The sequence below is a fragment of the Micropterus salmoides genome, unplaced genomic scaffold (assembly GCF_014851395.1).
Source record: "Micropterus salmoides isolate LMB-PRFRI ecotype aquatic unplaced genomic scaffold, ASM1485139v1 Ms_hic_scaffold_3287, whole genome shotgun sequence".
In the NCBI taxonomy this organism is placed as follows: Eukaryota; Metazoa; Chordata; class Actinopteri; order Centrarchiformes; family Centrarchidae; genus Micropterus; species Micropterus salmoides.
In genome coordinates, this window is record NW_024042581.1 from 34,946 (window position 1) to 55,689 (window position 20,744).

A 20,744-nucleotide genomic window follows, 5' to 3' on the forward strand; every position below is an offset into this window, starting at 1 on the left:
TATTTATATATACTCTTTTTTCCTGTTTTGCGTTCCCTTGCCGTAGGAACTGTTTGCCACCTCCAGTTGTCGACAGTGCAAAGACCTCATTGATATGGTTCATGAACGGAGACCTGATGCCCGTGGCTGATGGGAGTGTGAAAGGCAATAAGTGGTCAATGAGGAGATGGTATGAGGCTGACGGTTAGCACCACAGAAGGTCCAGAGGACAATCCACTTCAGAAGGTCAGGAGGGACGATCGACTCCAGAAGGTCAGGAGGGACCATCCGCTTGGAAGGTCAGGAGGAATGATCCTGTCCAGAAGATGGAGAGAGAACATCCACTCCTGGAAGAACAGGAGGGCTTAGGGTTACTCCATATGGTCGGGAAGGACATTCCAGTCCAGATGATCAGGTGGGGAGGATCCATGATGATCATTGGCCGATCCACTTCAGGAAGCACTTCAATGGAAACAGAGTTTAGAGTCAAACTCTCGTCCAATAAACACTGAGCTGATGGATGACGGATAGACAGACGGGACCCTGTAAAATACCGGAGGTCTTCCAGTCAGGAGACACTGTTTTTTTTTTCCCCAGATGTGGATCGTGGTCCAGAGTTAGTTTGGATTTAGCGGCACAGATGTAGATTAGCTCGAGTCCAGAGTGTAGATCAGTCAGTGTTATGGTTTTAATCCAGTCCCTAAAGGTTCTGAGTGGTTTAAAACAATAACGGTTGAAACCAGTTGAGTTCTGATCCAAACAGATCCAGACCAGTCTAAGGGTAGCTGGTCACTGCAGCCTGCTTCTGGGCTAGACGTCGCAGTTCCTCTCTGATAGCCTTTATAAGAGAGGCAGAGGTGTGGGCAGAGGGTGAGGCGTCCTCCGGCGGGTACTCTGGAGTTGGTGAGGTCAGGAGAAGAGGCGGTGCTGATGGGTCCCGCAATGAGGAGCTGGGCATCTGGAAAACAGAGGAAGATGAGAACTCAGGAAACGACAGCACCTGTAGAGAGAAGGGAGAGAGGGTGAGGAGAGTGAGGGATAGACAGAAATAAATCCAGATAAAAGACAGGAAAAGAAACTGCAACGAAATTAAAGTCAGTTATTTGTTCTTGTTTAACAACCACCATCCTTGGCGCATTCCTAACTTAGGTTTGTGAAAGACACTTCATGATCCAAACACGCCAATCGTTAGTCATTTCAGTATTTTTTCCACTTCGATTCTGACTGAAGAAAATTGAGTCTGATTTTCCACCTGAGAATTAGCAGGGTCTTGAGGCAAGAACTGGTCTTGACCTGTCTCGACTGATTTAGACTGTTCTAGTTCTTGAGCAGCAGTGGTCTCAAACAGTCAGTACTGGTACAGACTCTTCTAGACTGGAGTGGTCTGGTCAGGACTGGTCTAAACATTTTGGTTAGCACTGGTCTAGTCAGGACTGTGGACCCACCACCTGCTTTGCAAGCTGCGTGACAGGCAAAGCATGCTGACCCCTGGCATTGCAGGTCAATGTGGAATTGAACCTCTTTGGTGGGGAAGGATCAAGAGCTGGAGTGGGATGTGCAGCGGTACCAACTAGATGTACTGTAGTTGGGTACACCTCACGCAGGTCTCGCTCCAGGAGAGGGTCTGGATTCTCTCTGTCTCTGAGGGGAATGTTCTGACTGCTGTGTGGCCATTAGGAACACCATGTTAAAGCATAAGGTCGTTCGTGAGTGTACTTGGTACCAGAACACCTTAGGCAAAGATCAATAATAGACTTTGCGGTCATATCATCAGACCTGGGGCCATATGTCTCGGACACTCGGGTAAAGAGAGGAGAGAGTTAACTGATCACCACCTGGTGGTGAGTTGGATCAGATGGCGAGAGAGGCTGCCGAACAGACCCGGTAAACCTAAATGTATAGTGAGGGTGCACTGGGAATGTTTGGTGGAGGCCCCTGTTCATGGGATTTTCAACTCCCACCACTGGAAGAATTGAAAAGAGGTTGCAGACATGGCTTAAGTGGGCCATGTTCAAAGCCTCCATTGTAGAGGCGGCTGGCAGGAGCTGTGGTCAGAAGGTCATTGGTGCTTCTGTGTTTGGGGAGACTATGGAGATGGACTTTCAGTTGGCCTCAAGAAAGTTCTGGCAAAGAGTTCAGTGGCTCAGTCTGTGCTCAGCCGGGGGTGGGGATGGGGGGGGTGACTGCTAACCCAGACTGGGGATATTGTCTGAAGACTATCTATGTTCTAACCCTCACCTATGATCATGAGCTGTAGGTAGTGACCGAAAGAACAGTGAACTCACACTCTCTCTGCTGGCTCCTGGTCTAGACAGATCCTGGTCTGAGTGCTGCTGGTTCCAGCTGGAGCCAGTGGGACCAGACATGCTGCGACCCACCCCAGGGTACACACCAATCTGACTGGACAAACCCACCTGGGTTAAGTGGTGGAGTTGCGCACCTGGAGATAAAAAAATCAATCAGCAAATGTAACAGATTTTCAGCCCCCATCTGGAGGACTAGGTTTCAGATGTGTGTAGGAGGGGGGTCAGGCTGAGTATGGGTATTTCATTACTCTTTAATGACAGCAGGGTACCAACAAAAACTACTGATATCACAAATATGGTGACTTTACCAAAATGCTACATATGTGGAATCATGTTTGAATCAATAATGCATCCAGATGACCTTACCTGTGCTGCCCCCTACAGGTCGCGGTCTAGATGAGGAGGGGGGGTCCTCATACTGCCCCCTGCTGGAGTAAACAGACTCCTGCAGCTGGTCCCCAGTAGACACATACCCTCCTGAGCTCAGGCCCTGCCTGGATAAAACACAGTAGAGAATCAGTACATGTTCAGGTCCAGCCCACAGACCTGGACCTAGTTTTAAGTGTACTGACCTCTGCAGCAGGCCCTGCACTGAGGTGGGAGACATTCCCAGCTCTGCGTATCTCTGCAGAAACAGGGAGAGAAGAAGAAAATGAAAACTGAACATGAGGTCATGACAGAAGGAAAATGGCCTCAGCTGCAGGACGACACACTCACTGCAGAAAAGGGGCTGTGAGAGGGGGCTGCTGGGTAAGAGCCCCACTGCCTGCCAGCGGGGCAGGCCTGGGGGGAGGGGCTGGGCAGGGCAGGGCTTACCCCGCTCACCCCGGCGCTGCCCTGCGAGGAGGGCGACACCAGGGCAAAGGCGTCATCCAGGAGGGAGTGCATCTGCTGCCGCGCCTCCTCGATAGAGGGCTGGGGGGGCATGTAGGGTGGTGGGGCCGGGGCAGGATCAAACACCTCGTCGGTAGGAGAGGGGCTGCCATGGTCTGGGGGCAGGTCAGGGTCCGACTACATAAGAGAGGAAAGAGAGAATACCAAGTAGATGTTAAGTATGGCCCAGATCTAATATTACTATCAATACAGTTATTCTAGGTCACGAATGTTCACTTTTATGCTGATGATACGTCAGTGTTTCCCATTAAAGGCAGAGACTACGGCGGCATGCCACAGTCTAATTTTTTCCTATCTAGGACATCTCAGACTCAGCTTGTCAGCCTCAGCTGACATTGAACCACAATTCCCTTGACCCCCAATCTACAGTGACGAATTAAATACCAAAGCTTCACCAGAATAAAATGCTCCCCGTAGATCCTGAGCACCACCAAAAGGACAGACCTGTACTGCTAATTGGTTAAACACACTGAATATACATGTCTCACCATGTAGGCCACGTTGTTGAGTCCTGGGTATTTCCTGTAGGTGGCGCTCTGATCGGTGAGCAGCCTGTCTCTGTCTGTATCGGGAAGACTTCCAGGTCCTGGCTGAGCCCGCCGACCCCGAGGAGAGTGCCTCCCCCTGGAAGGACAAACATGCAGACCATATGGAAAGTATGGTAAATCTGGTCTTGCAAAGTCTTTTCAGATATCAATCGTCATAATGACAAAGCCCAGGCTCACATTGAGACAGTTTTATTGTTTTACTAAAATAAGAAAGTAGTTTTTCCTTTACCGTCCCTGGTTTATAAAATAATATAGAAAATAATAAAAGCTATATGACATAATTTCATTCTACAGTTACATGAAGACCATCAGCTCAAGTCTGACCTCCTCCTGGAGTCGCTGGGGGTGGGGGGTGAGTTGGTGTCGGCCTGAAGGATGCAGTCCATGTGGTCATGGGCGGAGCTATAGAGACGCTGCGCCACGTCGCCCTGCACCGGTCCGTCTCCGAATGCGTCCATGATGTCGTCCATGGAGGGAAACTCACACTGACCCCGCCTCTTAGCACGCTGACGAAGTTTGTTCCGGTGATGCTCGATCTCCGACTTGTGTCTCAGCGCCACCTGCAAGAGTACAGGTGGACAGAGGAGGGTCGATGATGTCAGACAAGGTTAAAATGTCCTAACGGCGAGCAGTGAGAGTGTGAGCGTCTCACCTCTGTGTTGACCTTCTCGGTGAGGGTTGGGCTCATCTGGGACTGGGCGTGCGGTGGGCTCGGCCGCGGCTGCATGGCGATCAGCTGCACCTTGTTGGCCTGGCGACGCGTGCCATCAGAAGAGCCGCGAGACAAGCGGTCGACGTGGTCGAAGATGGAGGATGAGGACAGAAGCTCGTCTGGACCGCTGCCTGATGGAGCGAATGGACGAAGAAAGGTCAAAGGTCAGAAAAGAAGATGATTGTAATTCACTTCGGTTCACTTCCACGGTATGGATCCGTGTGGGAAACATTCAGTAACCATGGCAACAGGTTAAAGCAACCACAGTGGCAGAAAGAAGGGTTAGGTTAATCTTTACTCCACATTGGAGAGGAGGTCACGTGACTCAGGTCTGTTTGGCGATAATTCTGTCATCCTGATTTTCCATCCTGTAATTTTACTCCGTTGGTCTATTCTGCGATAGATAGAACGTAATATCTACTTCCTGTGTGTCCGTCCTGGAGAGCGAGCCCTCTTCTGAGGCTCTTCCTGAGCTTTCACTGAATCGACAGACAGAGAGTCAATTAATCTGACTCCACTTTCTTAGAAAAAAAGGTGAAACTAGTTCTGCATGTAAACCAGGTTCCAAACACTTGACTAGACGGCAGAAAGAGACCATAGAAATGTTACATATAAAAGTGTGATATTCCTGGAGCCCACGCCGCGTCACCTTCCCCCAAACTGACATAAAATCATGATTTCTCCAAACACAATGGAGACTAGACTTTCAGGTCGGTGTACAGGGGTCCAAAACCTGATGCAACGTGGAGCTGAAGGCGGACCGACCAGGTGGTTCAGGTAACACTGGACCTGCTGAATGTGAACCTATTTTAATTTAATTTGAACACTGAACTGGTGAGCTCATAGCGCCACCTACTGTCAGAAAGTCTGATCTGTTTTGATATAAATTTAGGCCTAAATGAATATTCAGGGGTGACATTTGTGCTATTGGAAAAATCAATTTGAAGCCCCATAATATATTAAAATGTTATCATTTATTGATTAATTAAACCTAAATTTGGGGTGAACCCCAGAATTTGTACTTGATCTGTTGAGATACTTGGAAACTAAACTTGAAATGTTATTTTAAATGTGTTTAACCCCTAAAACAGAACCGAACAGAAACCCCACAATATATTCCACTACATTAATTATTACTGGACTTTACACTTTAAGGTACAAATTAAAGGCTATCTGGGATGTTATTTTGCATTTTAAGTGTTTTTTTACACAATTCCTGCAGAAAACCATTTTAAAAACCGTAGTATGTCCATCAATGTTTCCATGAATTCGTCCAGATCAGGTAAACCTGTTCAATATTTGAATACTGGAGGAGAATCCCTTAAAAATCTTGTTAATTAGCATCTGAAAATATTTCAGAGCTCTACCGTGAACCAGAATCCCTGAACCTTGAAGGCAGCGCTGGAGAACCAGCACGATGCTGAAAGTTTCCAACCAGGACCGAATGAAATGATTGGCCGTGGTCTTTACAGTCCGGATTGTTTTCCTGTTTGTGACGGATTTATTCAATTTCACTAAAATATGCTTCTGAAATAAAGCGCCTGCAAAAGAACCTTAATCTCATCAATAATGGATCCATCGTTTGGACCTCTGGCACACAGGAGTAAATTCCGCATTCATTTCAGGGATTGTTTTCTTTCTCGTTCTGCAGCTGCCACATGTTCCACTTTCCTCACATCTAGTCTCTAGCTGCAGAGCTCTGAAATGACTCAATGAATACTTTAATAATGTTTAATTACACGACTACCAGAAGCCTTTGACCCACTGTTGATATAAAATATTGATCAGGGGGAGATAACGTACCCATCTTGTTCCTCCCTTCAGTCCAGAAGCATCAAAAAGAACAGACAGAAGTTAAAAGAGCTTTCTTTCACTCATTCGTCCTCATTCATCCCTCCATCTCTCTCAGGTCTAACCTCACACACACACACACACCAATCAGACAGCTCAGATGATGATGATGATGTCACAGTGTCTGACCATTTTTGGGAGTCTTCCTATGCTGTTTGCCCTCACTGGGCGTGGCCACAGGTCGGGTGCTTTCTTCTGCTGATTCTCTGCCGCTGGATTGGTCGCTGCCTAACGAGTCGCCGTCTGACGGGCTGAGCCTGACGGACGGGAGACAGAAGTTTCATTTATTGTGTCCTGTGTCAAATATCTCATCCTTCTCTGAATACAGTTTTAGCTTCTTTCTCTTATTTTGTGGGGAAATGTCGTTTAGTTCAGCTGCTCTGACGTGGTTTCACAGTGTGTCAGTAAACGAGTCCAGGTGACTTCATACATACATCACAATAGGTACGTACCTGGATTCACTTCGACAAAGTGACAACAAATGTAACTTGTTATAAAAAGAGGACAGATGAAGCTCCAAGTCACAGTTACAACTGAGCAGAGTGAATATTTGTACGTATACTGAAAAACTTTTGGATTGTCCAAACGTGACCTACCTGCCCCTGCGGCGGCTGGACCGGGCTGCCTTGGTGGATGATCCTTTAGATTTAGGGGTGTTGAGGTCTCCGCCGTCGGAGGGAGTGGCCTCTTTGACGGGGACGGGCAGCGGACCGGGCTCCTGGATCACCATGATGTCGTCTTTACTGTGCTGACCCAGGTGGAGCTTGGCGAAGTCGAAGCCTTTCACACTGGGAGCCTGAAGCTGAGAGAGGATCAGCTGTTAGTGGGAACGTTTAAGACACAAAGTGGTCATGACTTCCTGTTGACCTCTGACCTTCTGCCTCTGCTGGATGGTGTTAATGGCGTCCGGCTGGAACTCCAGCTTCTCGGAGCCACACAGCTTCCAGTAGAGGATTATGATGATGAAGACGGCCAGCAGGACCGGGACGACCACGCCGACGATCAGCCACACGCTGCTGCTCTGAGTCTCTGCTGGAGGGACAGTCAGAGTCTCCACAGCTGGAGACAGGTGGGAGACAGGTGAGAGACAGGTGGGAGACAGATGGGAGACAGGTGAGGGACAGATGGGAGACAGGTGGGAGACAGGTTAAAGACAGGTGGGAGACAGATGGGAGACGGGTTAGAGACAGGTGAGGGACAAATGGGAGTCAGGTTAGAGACAGGTGAGGGACAGATGGGAGACAGGTGGGAGACAGGTTAGAGACAGGTGGGAGACAAATGGGAGTCAGGTTAGAGACAGGTGGGAGACAAATGGGAGTCAGGTTAGAGACAGGTGGGAGTCAGGTTAGAGACAGGTTAGAGACAGGTGGGAGACAGATGGGAGTCAGGTTAGAGACAGGTGGGAGACAGGTTAGAGACAGGTGAGACACAGGTTAGAGACAGGTGAGGGACAGGTGAGGGACAGGTTAGGGAAAGGTGAGGGACAGGTTAGAGACAGGTGAGACACAGGTTAGAGACAGGTGGGAGTCAGGTTAGAGACAGGTTAGAGACAGGTGGGAGACAGATGGGAGTCAGGTTAGAGACAGGTGGGAGACAGGTTAGAGACAGGTGAGACACAGGTTAGAGACAGGTGAGGGACAGGTGAGGGACAGGTTAGGGAAAGGTGAGACACAGGTTAGAGACAGGTGGTAGACATATGGGAGACAGGTGGGACACAGGTTAGAGACAATTGAGAGACAGGTGAGAGACAGGTTGGAGACAGGTGGGAGACAAGTGAGACAGGTGAGGGACAGGTTAGAGACAGGTTGGAGACAGGTGAGGGACAGGTGGGAGACAGGTGAGGGACAGGTTAGAGTCAGGTGGGAGACAGGTTAGAGACAGGTTAGAGACAGGTGAGGGACAGATGGGAGACAGGTGAGGGACAAGTTAGAGACAGGTGAGGGACAGGTGAGACACAGGCAGTAGACAGATGGGAGACAGTTGAGAGACAGGTTAGAGACAGGTGAGAGACAAGTGAGACAGGTGAGGGACAAGTTAGAGACAGATGAGGGAAAGGTTAGAGACAGGCAGTAGACAGATGGGAGACAGGTGGGACACAGGTTAGAGACAGTTGAGAGACAGGTTGGAGACAGGTTAGAGACAGGTGGGAGACGGGTGAGGGACAGGTGAGGGACAGGTTAGGGACAGGTGAGACACAGGTTAGAGACAGGTTGGAGACAGGTTAGAGACAGGTTAGAGACGGGTGAGGGACAGGTGAGGGACAGGTTAGGGACAGGTGAGACACAGATTAGAGACAGGTGGTAGACAGATGGGAGACAGGTGGGAGACAAGTGAGGGACAGGTTAGAGACAGGTGAGGGAAACAGGTGGGAGACAGGTGAGGGACAGGTTAGAGACAGGTGGTAGGCAGATGGGAGACAGGTTGGAGACAGGTTAGAGACAGTTGAGAGACAGGTGAGAGACAGGTTGGAGACAGGTTAGAGACAGGTGGGAGACAAGTGAGACAGGTGAGGGACAGGTTAGAGACAGGTGAGGGACAAATGGGAGTCAGGTTAGAGACAGGTTAGAGACAGGTGAGGGACAGGTTAGAGACAGGTGAGGGACAAATGGGAGTCAGGTTAGAGACAGGTGAGGGACAGGCAGGAGACAGTTGAGGGACAAGTTAGAGACAGGTGAGGGACAGGTTAGAGACAGGTGGGAGACAAGTGAGACAGGTTAGAGACAGGTGAGGGACAGGTGAGGGACAAGTTAGAGACAGGTGAGGGACAGGTTAGAGACAGGTGAGGGACAGGTGAGACACAGGTTAGAGACAGATGAGGGAAAGGTTAGAGACAGGCAGTAGACAGGCAGTAGACAGGTGGGACACAGGTTAGAGACAGTTGAGAGACAGGTGAGAGACAGGTTAGAGACAGGTGGGAGACAGGTTAGAGACGGGTGAGGGACAGGTGGTAGACAGATGGGAGACAGGTGAGACACAGGTTAGAGACAGGTGAGACACAGGTTAGGGACAGGTGAGGGACAGGTGAGACACAGATTAGAGACAGGTGGTAGACAGATGGGAGACAGGTGGGAGACAAGTGAGGGACAGGTTAGAGACAGGTGAGGGAAACAGGTGGGAGACAGGTGAGGGACAGGTTAGAGACAGGTGGTAGACAGATGGGAGACAGGTTGGAGACAGGTGAGGGACAGGTTAGAGACAGGTGAGACACAGGTTAGAGACAGGTGAGGGACAGGTGGGAGACAAGTGAGGGACAGGTTAGAGACAGGTGGTAGACAGATGGGAGACAGGTGGGAGACGGGTTAGAGACAGGTGAGACACAGGTTAGAGACAGGTTAGAGAAAGGTGAGGGACAGGTTAGAGACAGGTGAGGGACAGGTGGGAGACAATTGAGGGACAGGTTAGAGACATGTAAGGGACAGGTGGGAGACAGGTGAGGGACAGGTTAGAGACAGGTGAGACACAGGTTAGAGACAGGTGAGGGACAGGTGGGAGACAAGTGAGGCACAGGTTAGAGACAGATGGGAGACAGGTGGGAGACGGGTTAGAGACAGGTTGGAGACAGGTGAGACACAGGTTAGACACAGGTTAGACACAGGTGAGGGACAGGTGAGGGACAGGTGGGAGACAATTGAGGGACAGGTTAGAGACAGGTGGGAGACAGGTGAGGGACAGGTTAGAGACAGGTGGTAGACAGATGGGAGACAGGTTAGAGACAGGTGAGGGACAGGCAGGAGACAGTTGAGGGACAAGTTAGAGACAGGTGAGACACAGGTTAGAGACAGGTGGTAGACAGATGGGAGACAGGTGGGAGACAAGTGAGGGACAGGTTAGAGACAGGTGAGGGAAACAGGTGGGAGACAGGTGAGGGACAGGTTAGAGACAGGTGGTAGGCAGATGGGAGACAGGTTGGAGACAGGTTAGAGACAGTTGAGAGACAGGTGAGAGACAGGTTGGAGACAGGTGGGAGACAAGTGAGACAGGTGAGGGACAGGTTAGAGACAGGTGAGGGACAAATGGGAGTCAGGTTAGAGACAGGTTAGAGACAGGTGAGGGACAGGTTAGAGACAGGTGAGGGACAAATGGGAGTCAGGTTAGAGACAGGTGAGGGACAGGCAGGAGACAGTTGAGGGACAAGTTAGAGACAGGTGAGGGACAGGTTAGAGACAGGTGGGAGACAAGTGAGACAGGTTAGAGACAGGTGAGGGACAGGTGAGGGACAAGTTAGAGACAGGTGAGGGACAGGTTAGAGACAGGTGAGGGACAGGTGAGACACAGGTTAGAGACAGATGAGGGAAAGGTTAGAGACAGGCAGTAGACAGGCAGTAGACAGGTGGGACACAGGTTAGAGACAGTTGAGAGACAGGTTAGAGACAGGTGGGAGACAGGTTAGAGACGGGTGAGGGACAGGTGGTAGACAGATGGGAGACAGGTGAGACACAGGTTAGAGACAGGTGAGACACAGGTTAGGGACAGGTGAGGGACAGGTGAGACACAGATTAGAGACAGGTGGTAGACAGATGGGAGACAGGTGAGGGACAGGTGAGACACAGGTTAGAGACAGATGAGGGAAAGGTTAGAGACAGGCAGTAGACAGGCAGTAGACAGGTGGGACACAGGTTAGAGACAGTTGAGAGACAGGTGAGAGACAGGTTAGAGACAGGTGGGAGACAGGTTAGAGACGGGTGAGGGACAGGTGGTAGACAGATGGGAGACAGGTGAGACACAGGTTAGAGACAGGTGAGACACAGGTTAGGGACAGGTGAGGGACAGGTGAGACACAGATTAGAGACAGGTGGTAGACAGATGGGAGACAGGTGGGAGACAAGTGAGGGACAGGTTAGAGACAGGTGAGGGAAACAGGTGGGAGACAGGTGAGGGACAGGTTAGAGACAGGTGGTAGACAGATGGGAGACAGGTTGGAGACAGGTGAGGGACAGGTTAGAGACAGGTGAGACACAGGTTAGAGACAGGTGAGGGACAGGTGGGAGACAAGTGAGGGACAGGTTAGAGACAGGTGGTAGACAGATGGGAGACAGGTGGGAGACGGGTTAGAGACAGGTGAGACACAGGTTAGAGACAGGTTAGAGAAAGGTGAGGGACAGGTAGAGACAGGTGAGGGACAGGTGGGAGACAATTGAGGGACAGGTTAGAGACATGTAAGGGACAGGTGGGAGACAGGTGAGGGACAGGTTAGAGACAGGTGAGACACAGGTTAGAGACAGGTGAGGGACAGGTGGGAGACAAGTGAGGCACAGGTTAGAGACAGATGGGAGACAGGTGGGAGACGGGTTAGAGACAGGTTGGAGACAGGTGAGACACAGGTTAGACACAGGTTAGACACAGGTGAGGGACAGGTGAGGGACAGGTGGGAGACAATTGAGGGACAGGTTAGAGACAGGTGGGAGACAGGTGAGGGACAGGTTAGAGACAGGTGGTAGACAGATGGGAGACAGGTTAGAGACAGGTGAGGGACAGGCAGGAGACAGTTGAGGGACAAGTTAGAGACAGGTGAGACACAGGTTAGAGACAGGTGGTAGACAGATGGGAGACAGGTGGGAGACAAGTGAGGGACAGGTTAGAGACAGGTGAGGGAAACAGGTGGGAGACAGGTGAGGGACAGGTTAGAGACAGGTGGTAGGCAGATGGGAGACAGGTTAGAGACAGTTGAGAGACAGGTGAGAGACAGGTTGGAGACAGGTGGGAGACAAGTGAGACAGGTGAGGGACAGGTTAGAGACAGGTGAGGGACAAATGGGAGTCAGGTTAGAGACAGGTTAGAGACAGGTGAGGGACAGGTTAGAGACAGGTGAGGGACAAATGGGAGTCAGGTTAGAGACAGGTGAGGGACAGGCAGGAGACAGTTGAGGGACAAGTTAGAGACAGGTGAGGGACAGGTTAGAGACAGGTGGGAGACAAGTGAGACAGGTTAGAGACAGGTGAGGGACAGGTGAGGGACAAGTTAGAGACAGGTGAGGGACAGGTTAGAGACAGGTGAGGGACAGGTGAGACACAGGTTAGAGACAGATGAGGGAAAGGTTAGAGACAGGCAGTAGACAGGCAGTAGACAGGTGGGACACAGGTTAGAGACAGTTGAGAGACAGGTGAGAGACAGGTTAGAGACAGGTGGGAGACAGGTTAGAGACGGGTGAGGGACAGGTGGTAGACAGATGGGAGACAGGTGAGACACAGGTTAGAGACAGGTGAGACACAGGTTAGGGACAGGTGAGGGACAGGTGAGACACAGATTAGAGACAGGTGGTAGACAGATGGGAGACAGGTGGGAAACAAGTGAGGGACAGGTTAGAGACAGGTGAGGGAAACAGGTGGGAGACAGGTGAGGGACAGGTTAGAGACAGGTGGTAGACAGATGGGAGACAGGTTGGAGACAGGTGAGGGACAGGTTAGAGACAGGTGAGACACAGGTTAGAGACAGGTGAGGGACAGGTGGGAGACAAGTGAGGGACAGGTTAGAGACAGGTGGTAGACAGATGGGAGACAGGTGGGAGACGGGTTAGAGACAGGTGAGACACAGGTTAGAGACAGGTTAGAGAAAGGTGAGGGACAGGTTAGAGACAGGTGAGGGACAGGTGGGAGACAATTGAGGGACAGGTTAGAGACATGTAAGGGACAGGTGGGAGACAGGTGAGGGACAGGTTAGAGACAGGTGAGACACAGGTTAGAGACAGGTGAGGGACAGGTGGGAGACAAGTGAGGCACAGGTTAGAGACAGATGGGAGACAGGTGGGAGACGGGTTAGAGACAGGTTGGAGACAGGTGAGACACAGGTTAGACACAGGTGAGGGACAGGTGAGGGACAGGTGGGAGACAATTGAGGGACAGGTTAGAGACAGGTGGGAGACAGGTGAGACACAGGTTAGACACAGGTGAGGGACAGGTGAGGGACAGGTGGGAGACAATTGAGGGACAGGTTAGAGACAGGTGGTAGACAGATGGGAGACAGGTTAGAGACAGGTGAGGGACAGGCAGGAGACAGTTGAGGGACAAGTTAGAGACAGGTGAGACACAGGTTAGAGACAGGTGGGAGACAGATGGGAGACGGGTTAGAGACAGGTTGGAGACAGGTGAGACACAGGTGAGACACAGGTGAGGGACAGGTTAGAGACAGGTGAGAGACATGTTGGAGACATGTGAGACACAGGTCGGAGACAGGTGAGGGACAGGTTAGAGACAGGTGGTAGACAGATGGGAGACCGGTGGGAGACAGGTTAGAGACAGATGAGACACAGGTTAGAGACAGGTGAGGGACAGGTGGGAAACAGGTGATCAGCATGAAGCATCATCTCTGGAAAGAGTCGTGCTGAACTCAGTTAGTTGTGATCAGTTGGGTTCACTGTGTTCTGTGTTCTGAGTAGATCCTTGACTCACGTTGGGCGAGCGGTCTCTGGACTCGGTGTCCGAGGACGATGGCGGCTCTCTGAAGGTCCAGACGGTTCAGGGTGGCCGCTGTGACCTCGGCTGGTACCCGCTCACCACCTGGACCCTCGACAAAATAAAAGACCTCCAGGGAGCGCTCCGGCCCCGAGAGCCTTGCCACCCGCACCACCTGAGACACGACGAGGGGACAAATCAGACATCATGAACAGATGATCTCAGAAACACTTTACTTTCTGTCACTCCAAAGCCATGTGTCTTATCCACTGCACACCTGTCGATGTGTATACCTGTGTGATGTGTGTATATCTGTCTGATGTGTGTATGCCTGTGTGATGTGTGTGTATCTGTTTGATTTGTGTATACCTGTGACATGTGTGTATACCTGTTGATGTGTGTATACCTGTGTGATGTGTGGATACTTGTCGATGTGTGTATACCTGTCTGATGTGTGTGTATATCTGTCTGATGTGTGTATGCCTGTGTGATGTGTGTGTATACCTGTCAGTGTGTGTATACCTGTCAGTGTGTATACCTGTGTGATGTGTGTATACCTGTCAGTGTGTGTATACCTGTGTGATGTGTGTGTATATCTGTCTGATGTGTGTGTATCTGTTTGATTTGTGTATACCTGTGACATGTGTGTATATCTGTGTGATGTGTGTGTATATCTGTCTGATGTGTGTATGCCTGTGTGATGTGTGTGTATATCTGTCTGATGTGTGGATACCTGTCGATGTGTGTATACCTGTTGATGTGTGTATACCGGTCTGATGTGTATATACCTGTGTGATGTGTGTGTATACCTGTGTGATGTGTGTGTATATCTGTCTGATGTGTGTATGCCTGTGTGATGTGTGTGTATCTGTTTGATTTGTGTATACCTGTGACATGTGTGTATGCCTGTGTGATGTGTGTATACCTGTGTGATGTGTGTATACCTGTCTGATGCGTGTGTATACCTGTGTGATGTGTGTGTATATCTGTCTGATGTGTGTATACCTGTCGATGTGTGTATACCTGTTGATGTGTGTATACCGGTCTGATGTGTATATACCTGTGTGATGTGTGTGTATACCTGTGTGATGTGTGTGTATATCTGTCTGATGTGTGTATACCTGTCGATGTGTGTATACCTGTTGATGTGTGTATACCGGTCTGATGTGTATATACCTGTGTGATGTGTGTGTATACCTGTCTGATGTGTGTGTATACCTGTCTGATGTGTGTGTATACCTGTCTGATGTGTGTGTATACCTGTCTGATGTGTGTGTATACCTGCAGACTGTTGTTGCCCACAGCTGTTGCTCTCCTCCAGCGCCTCCTGCTGGACCCCTGCAGTCCCTCCTCCAACAGCAGAGCCAGACGTCTCTCCAGACGAGCTTTAAAGCTTCTCTCAGCCACCAGCTGCTCCTGAACTCCCAACAGCACTGATAAAGGTACAGGTACAGGTACAGGTGAGTCTCAAACTAACGGTATTCAACACTATGATCTAGTATGCATTGGGAACTATTTTCCACCTTAGGACACCTCCCATCTATCTTTACACCAAGTCAGTTTTAATATCACAAGTCACATTTTACAGTCTGTCCAACATACATCACCCTCCATCCTCAGACCCTCAATTCAGATCTGGAAAACTCTTTAATGGGTAACAATGTTAGAAAGATCAGGAAGAGCAACAGAGGAGAGAGAGGGAGAGAGTGGGGGGCATGCACCGAGGTGAGTTCTCACCTGTACGGACCCAGGTGGAGCGCAGGTGGTGAGACGTGTTCAGCTCAGGGTAGTGGAAAGCTGTGGTACACAAACATACATTAACACACATTTAACGGTTTTAACTCAGTCAAGGCCAGTTTATACTTCGGCGTGTCTGCGGAACAGTGAAATTACTAAAATGCAGAAACAAGAGAAGGCGTCGGTGGAGATGGTATGTCGACATTTGAACCGGCAGAGACAGAAGGACAAGCTGGAAATGCGTAGGAGGAAATGATGCAACCAAGCCGCCCAATCACAGCTCTTGTGGTCTGCGTCGTCACGACATGTAGGTACAGTTTTGGGGAGGTGCGTCAGGCTTCGGTGTAGATTTGGCGCAGAAGAATAAACTGGCCTTAATACAGCTAATTTTGTGTGAAACGTTAAAAGCAGTTAAGCAGTTATGACATGTTTGTATGTCAACCACGTATTTATATATTAACAAACATGTTACTGACAGTAAAATGAGTTTGTTTAACACGTGCAAACTCCATGTGAGTGAGTCTCGTACGTTCTGCGACCTGCAGGGCAGGAAATCCCACATAGAAGCTGAACTCGACCAGGTTGAGCTTCCTCAGGTGTTCGCTGACCTCTGACCCGGCAGGTAGTCCCGTCCATCTCGCACCGCAAAGGTGATGTCGACGGAAACCTTTTGCTCACCTGCCGACCGGATCACGCCATGGTGATGTTCAGGAGCTGGAGAAGACACAGATAAACAGCGGCCATTCATTCTGAAGCTGGGTGACTATTTATAAAGTTAATCGTTATCGTTACATTCGAATACAAAGCCTCTAAATCTAAAGTGTGTAAAGTCTATATACTTTCAGCTCTAGCAACAATTTTAATAATTCTAATTATTAGACAATTAAGTGATGAAAAGGTCATAGAGAAAATATTTATTAGTTGCAGGTATGACAGACTCAGACTCACCTGTACGGTGACGTTTCCTGCCTCGTGTGATTGTCTCCGCGTCTCGGCGTACGCCATCATCAGCCCTCTCTCAATCCTTTCGCTGAAGTTACAGACTCTGACGTCGACGTGGGCGGGGACAAACTGCAGCACAGTGTGGACCTGGTACCTGAGGTCAGGTACGGTGTAGAGTGGTGACACGCTGGGGATGGGCGGAGCCGCGTGGTGGTTGGCGGAGGGCGTTGATGACGGACATGGCGGTGAAGATCAACGGTCCTGACACGACACGGAAGGCAAAACTGGACGGAGTTCTCAGGAACTGATGTAGAAGCAGAGAGTGACAGTAAAGGTTACTAGAGTAAACTACAGTTAAGCTGAAATAAAGTCAGTGTTCTGATCTCTTTCTGTACTACAGGAGGAGGAAACGTTAGAAACTCAGGGATGAGTCTGCAGTGTGAGAGCAGGTCTACGCTGCTGGTTGTGCTGGATGAGGTTTGTACCTGAAGCTCCACTGAGCGGTTGAACTCTCTCTTCAGAAGACTCTTGACTTGAGTGAAACCTGCCGATGAACCTTTGGAACTGACTGCAGGACAGAAAGACACTGATCAGCTGATAGTGACACGGCAGTACGTGGTGCTACAATCACCTGACGGTCGGTGGTCTTACCTACTCTGACCAGGTACATCTCTGGCTTGGTTACGTTACACAGGTACTGTCTGGTGGGCGGGGTCTGACCCACCCTGGGTGTAGTGACTGGGGGGGCTCTGGTCAGGCTGATGGCTGTGATCTGGGTGGTGGTGGTGATGCCAGAGGTGGTGGTTGTCACCTTGGTCGTGGTGGTGGTGATCCTAGTGGGTGGAGGCTTCACTGGCTTCTCTATGACCACGGGAGGCCTTTCTGGTCTGTCGGGGCGAGTGGGCGGACCCAGCGGGGGAGGGGAGGCACCCGGCCAGTGGTGTTGGAAGGGGGACGAAGAGGTGTCTGCCCGGGACTGCGGCGTGGTCTTTAGGTTTTGAGGAGAGGGGGTGGAAGGAGTTTTGATGATGGTTGACTTATCCTCACCTGTGACAGAAGGTGAAAGGGTGAGGGGAGGGGTGGGCCCCGCCGGTGGAGGCTTGGGCTCCTGTCCTGGAGGAGGGCCGGAGCTCGGGGATGGAGACGGAGGGGAACGGTGGGTCAGGGTTGTTGTGGGACTGATGTAAGGTTTAGAGTCGGTCGGGTTGACCCGGTCCTGGGCTCTTCCCTCGCCCTCTCTCTCCCTCTCCAGCAGATTGGTGTAGTACTCCAGACTGTTCATGTCCGGTAGCAGCAGCTCAGTTGGCTCCAGAGGCATCATGTCTTCTAGGTCGTAGTCCTCGTCCCAGGGGGGAAGGCATCTGGATGGGTGGGGCGAGTGTGCAGGGGGATGCTGGGGTGGAGGAGGAGGGTGAGAGAGATAGGCGGGAGGAGAGGGGAGGGTGGGACGGGCAGGAAGGCAGTGTCATAGGGACCCAGTCCTCCCCAGGGTCCTCGTCGTACGGGTGGTTGGGCAGTGGTGTGGCTAAGGCCAGCTCCTCACCAGGTACCATGAAGGACAGAGTCTCCAGGTAGTCTCCGGAGCCCCAGGCCTCCTCCAGGGAGGGGCCCTGCTCCCAGGGAGGAGGAGGGGTGAGTGAGCTGGGTGTGTGGGGGGAGGGGTGGGGGGAGACTAGGCGACAGGAGGTCTGGAGGTCTCAGCAGGAGGTGGATCCCTGAGCACCAGAGTCTGATTCCTCCGCAGAGCCTGCTCCACCACTGTTACTATTGTAACCAGAGTCTGAGGGTGGGTTGGGGGCCAGGGGTCTGAGAGGGAAGAAAGAGGGTGATGATGGTGATGAAGGACGGGATGTAGACTCTTCCGTACTGTTGTAGTCCAGCACACCTGGGAGACAAAGAGAGAGAATAAATACCCCGACCAACCAGTGGACCATGAACAAACCAGAGCACCCTGACCAACCAGAAGACCCTGACCAACCAGAGGACCCTGAAAAACCAGAGGACCTGGACCAAACCAGAGCACACTGACCAAAACAGAAGACCCTGACCAACCAGGAGACCCTGAACAACCAGAGGACCCTGACCAAAATAGAAGACCCTGACCAAAATAGAAGACCCTGAACAACCAGAATACACTGACCAATCAGACTCCCTTAGCAAATCAGAGGTCTTTGACCAACAGAGGACCCTGACCAATACTGAGGGGTTTCACCAACGTTGATGGGCCTGACCAAACCTAAAGACCCTGACCAAACCAGAGGGGCCTGACCAAACAGAGGACCCAGACCAAACCAGAGGGGCTTGACCAACCAGAGGACCTAGACCAAACCAGAGGGGGCCGACCAACCAGAGGACCCAGACCAAACCAGAGGGGCCGACCAACCAGAGGACCCTGACCAAACCAGAGGGGCCGACCAACCAGAGGACCCAGACCAAACCAGAGGACCCGACCAATGCTGAGGGGCCTGACCAAACCTAAAGACCCTGACCAAACCAGAGGGGCCTGACCAAACAGAGGACCCAGACCAAACCAGAGGGGGCCGACCAAACCAGAGACCCGACCATGCGAGGGGCCTGACCAAACCTAAAGACCCTGACCAAACCAGAGGGCCTGACCAAAACAGAGACCCAGACCAAACCAGAGGGGCTTGACCAACCAGAGGACCCAGACCAAACCAGAGGGACCTGACCAACCAGAGGACCCTGTCTAACCCAGAGGACCCTGACCAAACCTGAGGAACCTGACCAATAATGAGTGGCTTGACCCACACTGAGGGCCTGTCCGACCAAACCAGGGGACCCTGACCAATGCTGAGGGGCCTGACCAAACCTAAAGACCTGACCAACCAGGGGCCTGACCAAAACAGAGGACCCAGACCAAACCAGAGGGGGCCGACCAAACCAGAGGACCCTGACCAATGCTGAGGGCCTGACCAAACCTAAAGACCCTGACCAAACCAGAGGGGCCTGACCAAACAGAGGACCCAGACCAAACCAGAGGGGCTTGACCAACAGAGGACCCAGACCAAACCAGAGGGACCTGACCAACCAGAGGACCCTGTCTAACCCAGAGGACCCTGACCAAACCTGAGGAACCTGACCAATAATGAGTGGCTTGACCCACACTGAGGGGCCTGTCCGACCAAACCAGGGGACCCTGACCAATGCTGAGGGGCCTGACCAAACCTAAAGACCCTGACCAAACCAGAGGGGCCTGACCAAAACAGAGGACCCAGACCAAACCAGAGGGGCTTGACCAACCAGAGGACCCAGACCAAACCAGAGGGGGCTGACCAACCAGAGGACCCAGACCAAACCAGAGGACCCTGACCAATGCTGAGGGGCCTGACCAAACCTTAAGACCCTGACCAAACCAGAGGGGCCTGACCAAAACAGAGGACCCAGACCAAACCAGAGGGGGCCGACCAAACCAGAGGACCCTGACCAATGCTGAGGGGCCTGACCAAACCTAAAGACCCTGACCAAACCAGAGGGGCCTGACCAAAACAGAGGACCCAGACCAAACCAGAGGGGCTTGACCAACCAGAGGACCCAGACCAAACCAGAGGGGCCTGACCAACCAGAGGACCCTGACCAAACCTGAGGAACATGACCAATAATGAGTGGCTTGACCCACACTGAGGGGCCTGTCCGACCAAACCAGGGGACCCTGACCAATGCTGAGGGGCCTGACCAAACCTAAAGACCCTGACCAAACCAGAGGGGCCTGACCAAACAGAGGACCCAGACCAAACCAGAGGGGCTTGACCAACCAGAGGACCCAGACCAAACCAGAGGGGGCTGACCAACCAGAGGACCCAGACCAAACCAGAGGACCCTGACCAATGCTGAGGGGCCTGACCAAACCTAAAGACCCTGACCAAACCAGAGGGGCCTGACCAACCAGAGGACCCTGACCAAACCTGAGGAACATGACCAATATGAGTGGCTTGACCCACTGAGGGCCTGTCCGACCAAACCAGGGGACCCTGACCAATGCTGAGGGGCCTGACCAAACCTAAAGACCCTGACCAAACCAGAGGGGCCTGACCAAAACAGAGGACCCAGACCAAACCAGAGGGGCTTGACCAACCAGAGGACCCAGACCAAACCAGAGGGGGCCGACCAACCAGAGGACCCAGACCAAACCAGAGGACCCTGACCAATGCTGAGGGGCCTGACCAAACCTAAAGACCCTGACCAAACCAGAGGGGCCTGACCAAAACAGAGGACCCAGACCAAACCAGAGGGGCTTGACCAACCAGAGGACCAGACCAAACCAAGGGGGCCGACCAACCAGAGGACCCAGACCAAACCAGAGGACCCTGATCAATGCTGGGGGGCCTGACCAAACCTAAAGACCCTGACCAAACCAGAGGGGCCTGAC

At 51.6% G+C, this 20,744-nt stretch overlaps 1 pseudogene; it reads right to left on the bottom strand.

Moving 5' to 3' along the window:
* Nucleotides 1-18,242, bottom strand: LOC119884221 (annotated as a pseudogene).
* Nucleotides 18,243-20,744: the final 2,502 nt, after the last annotated feature.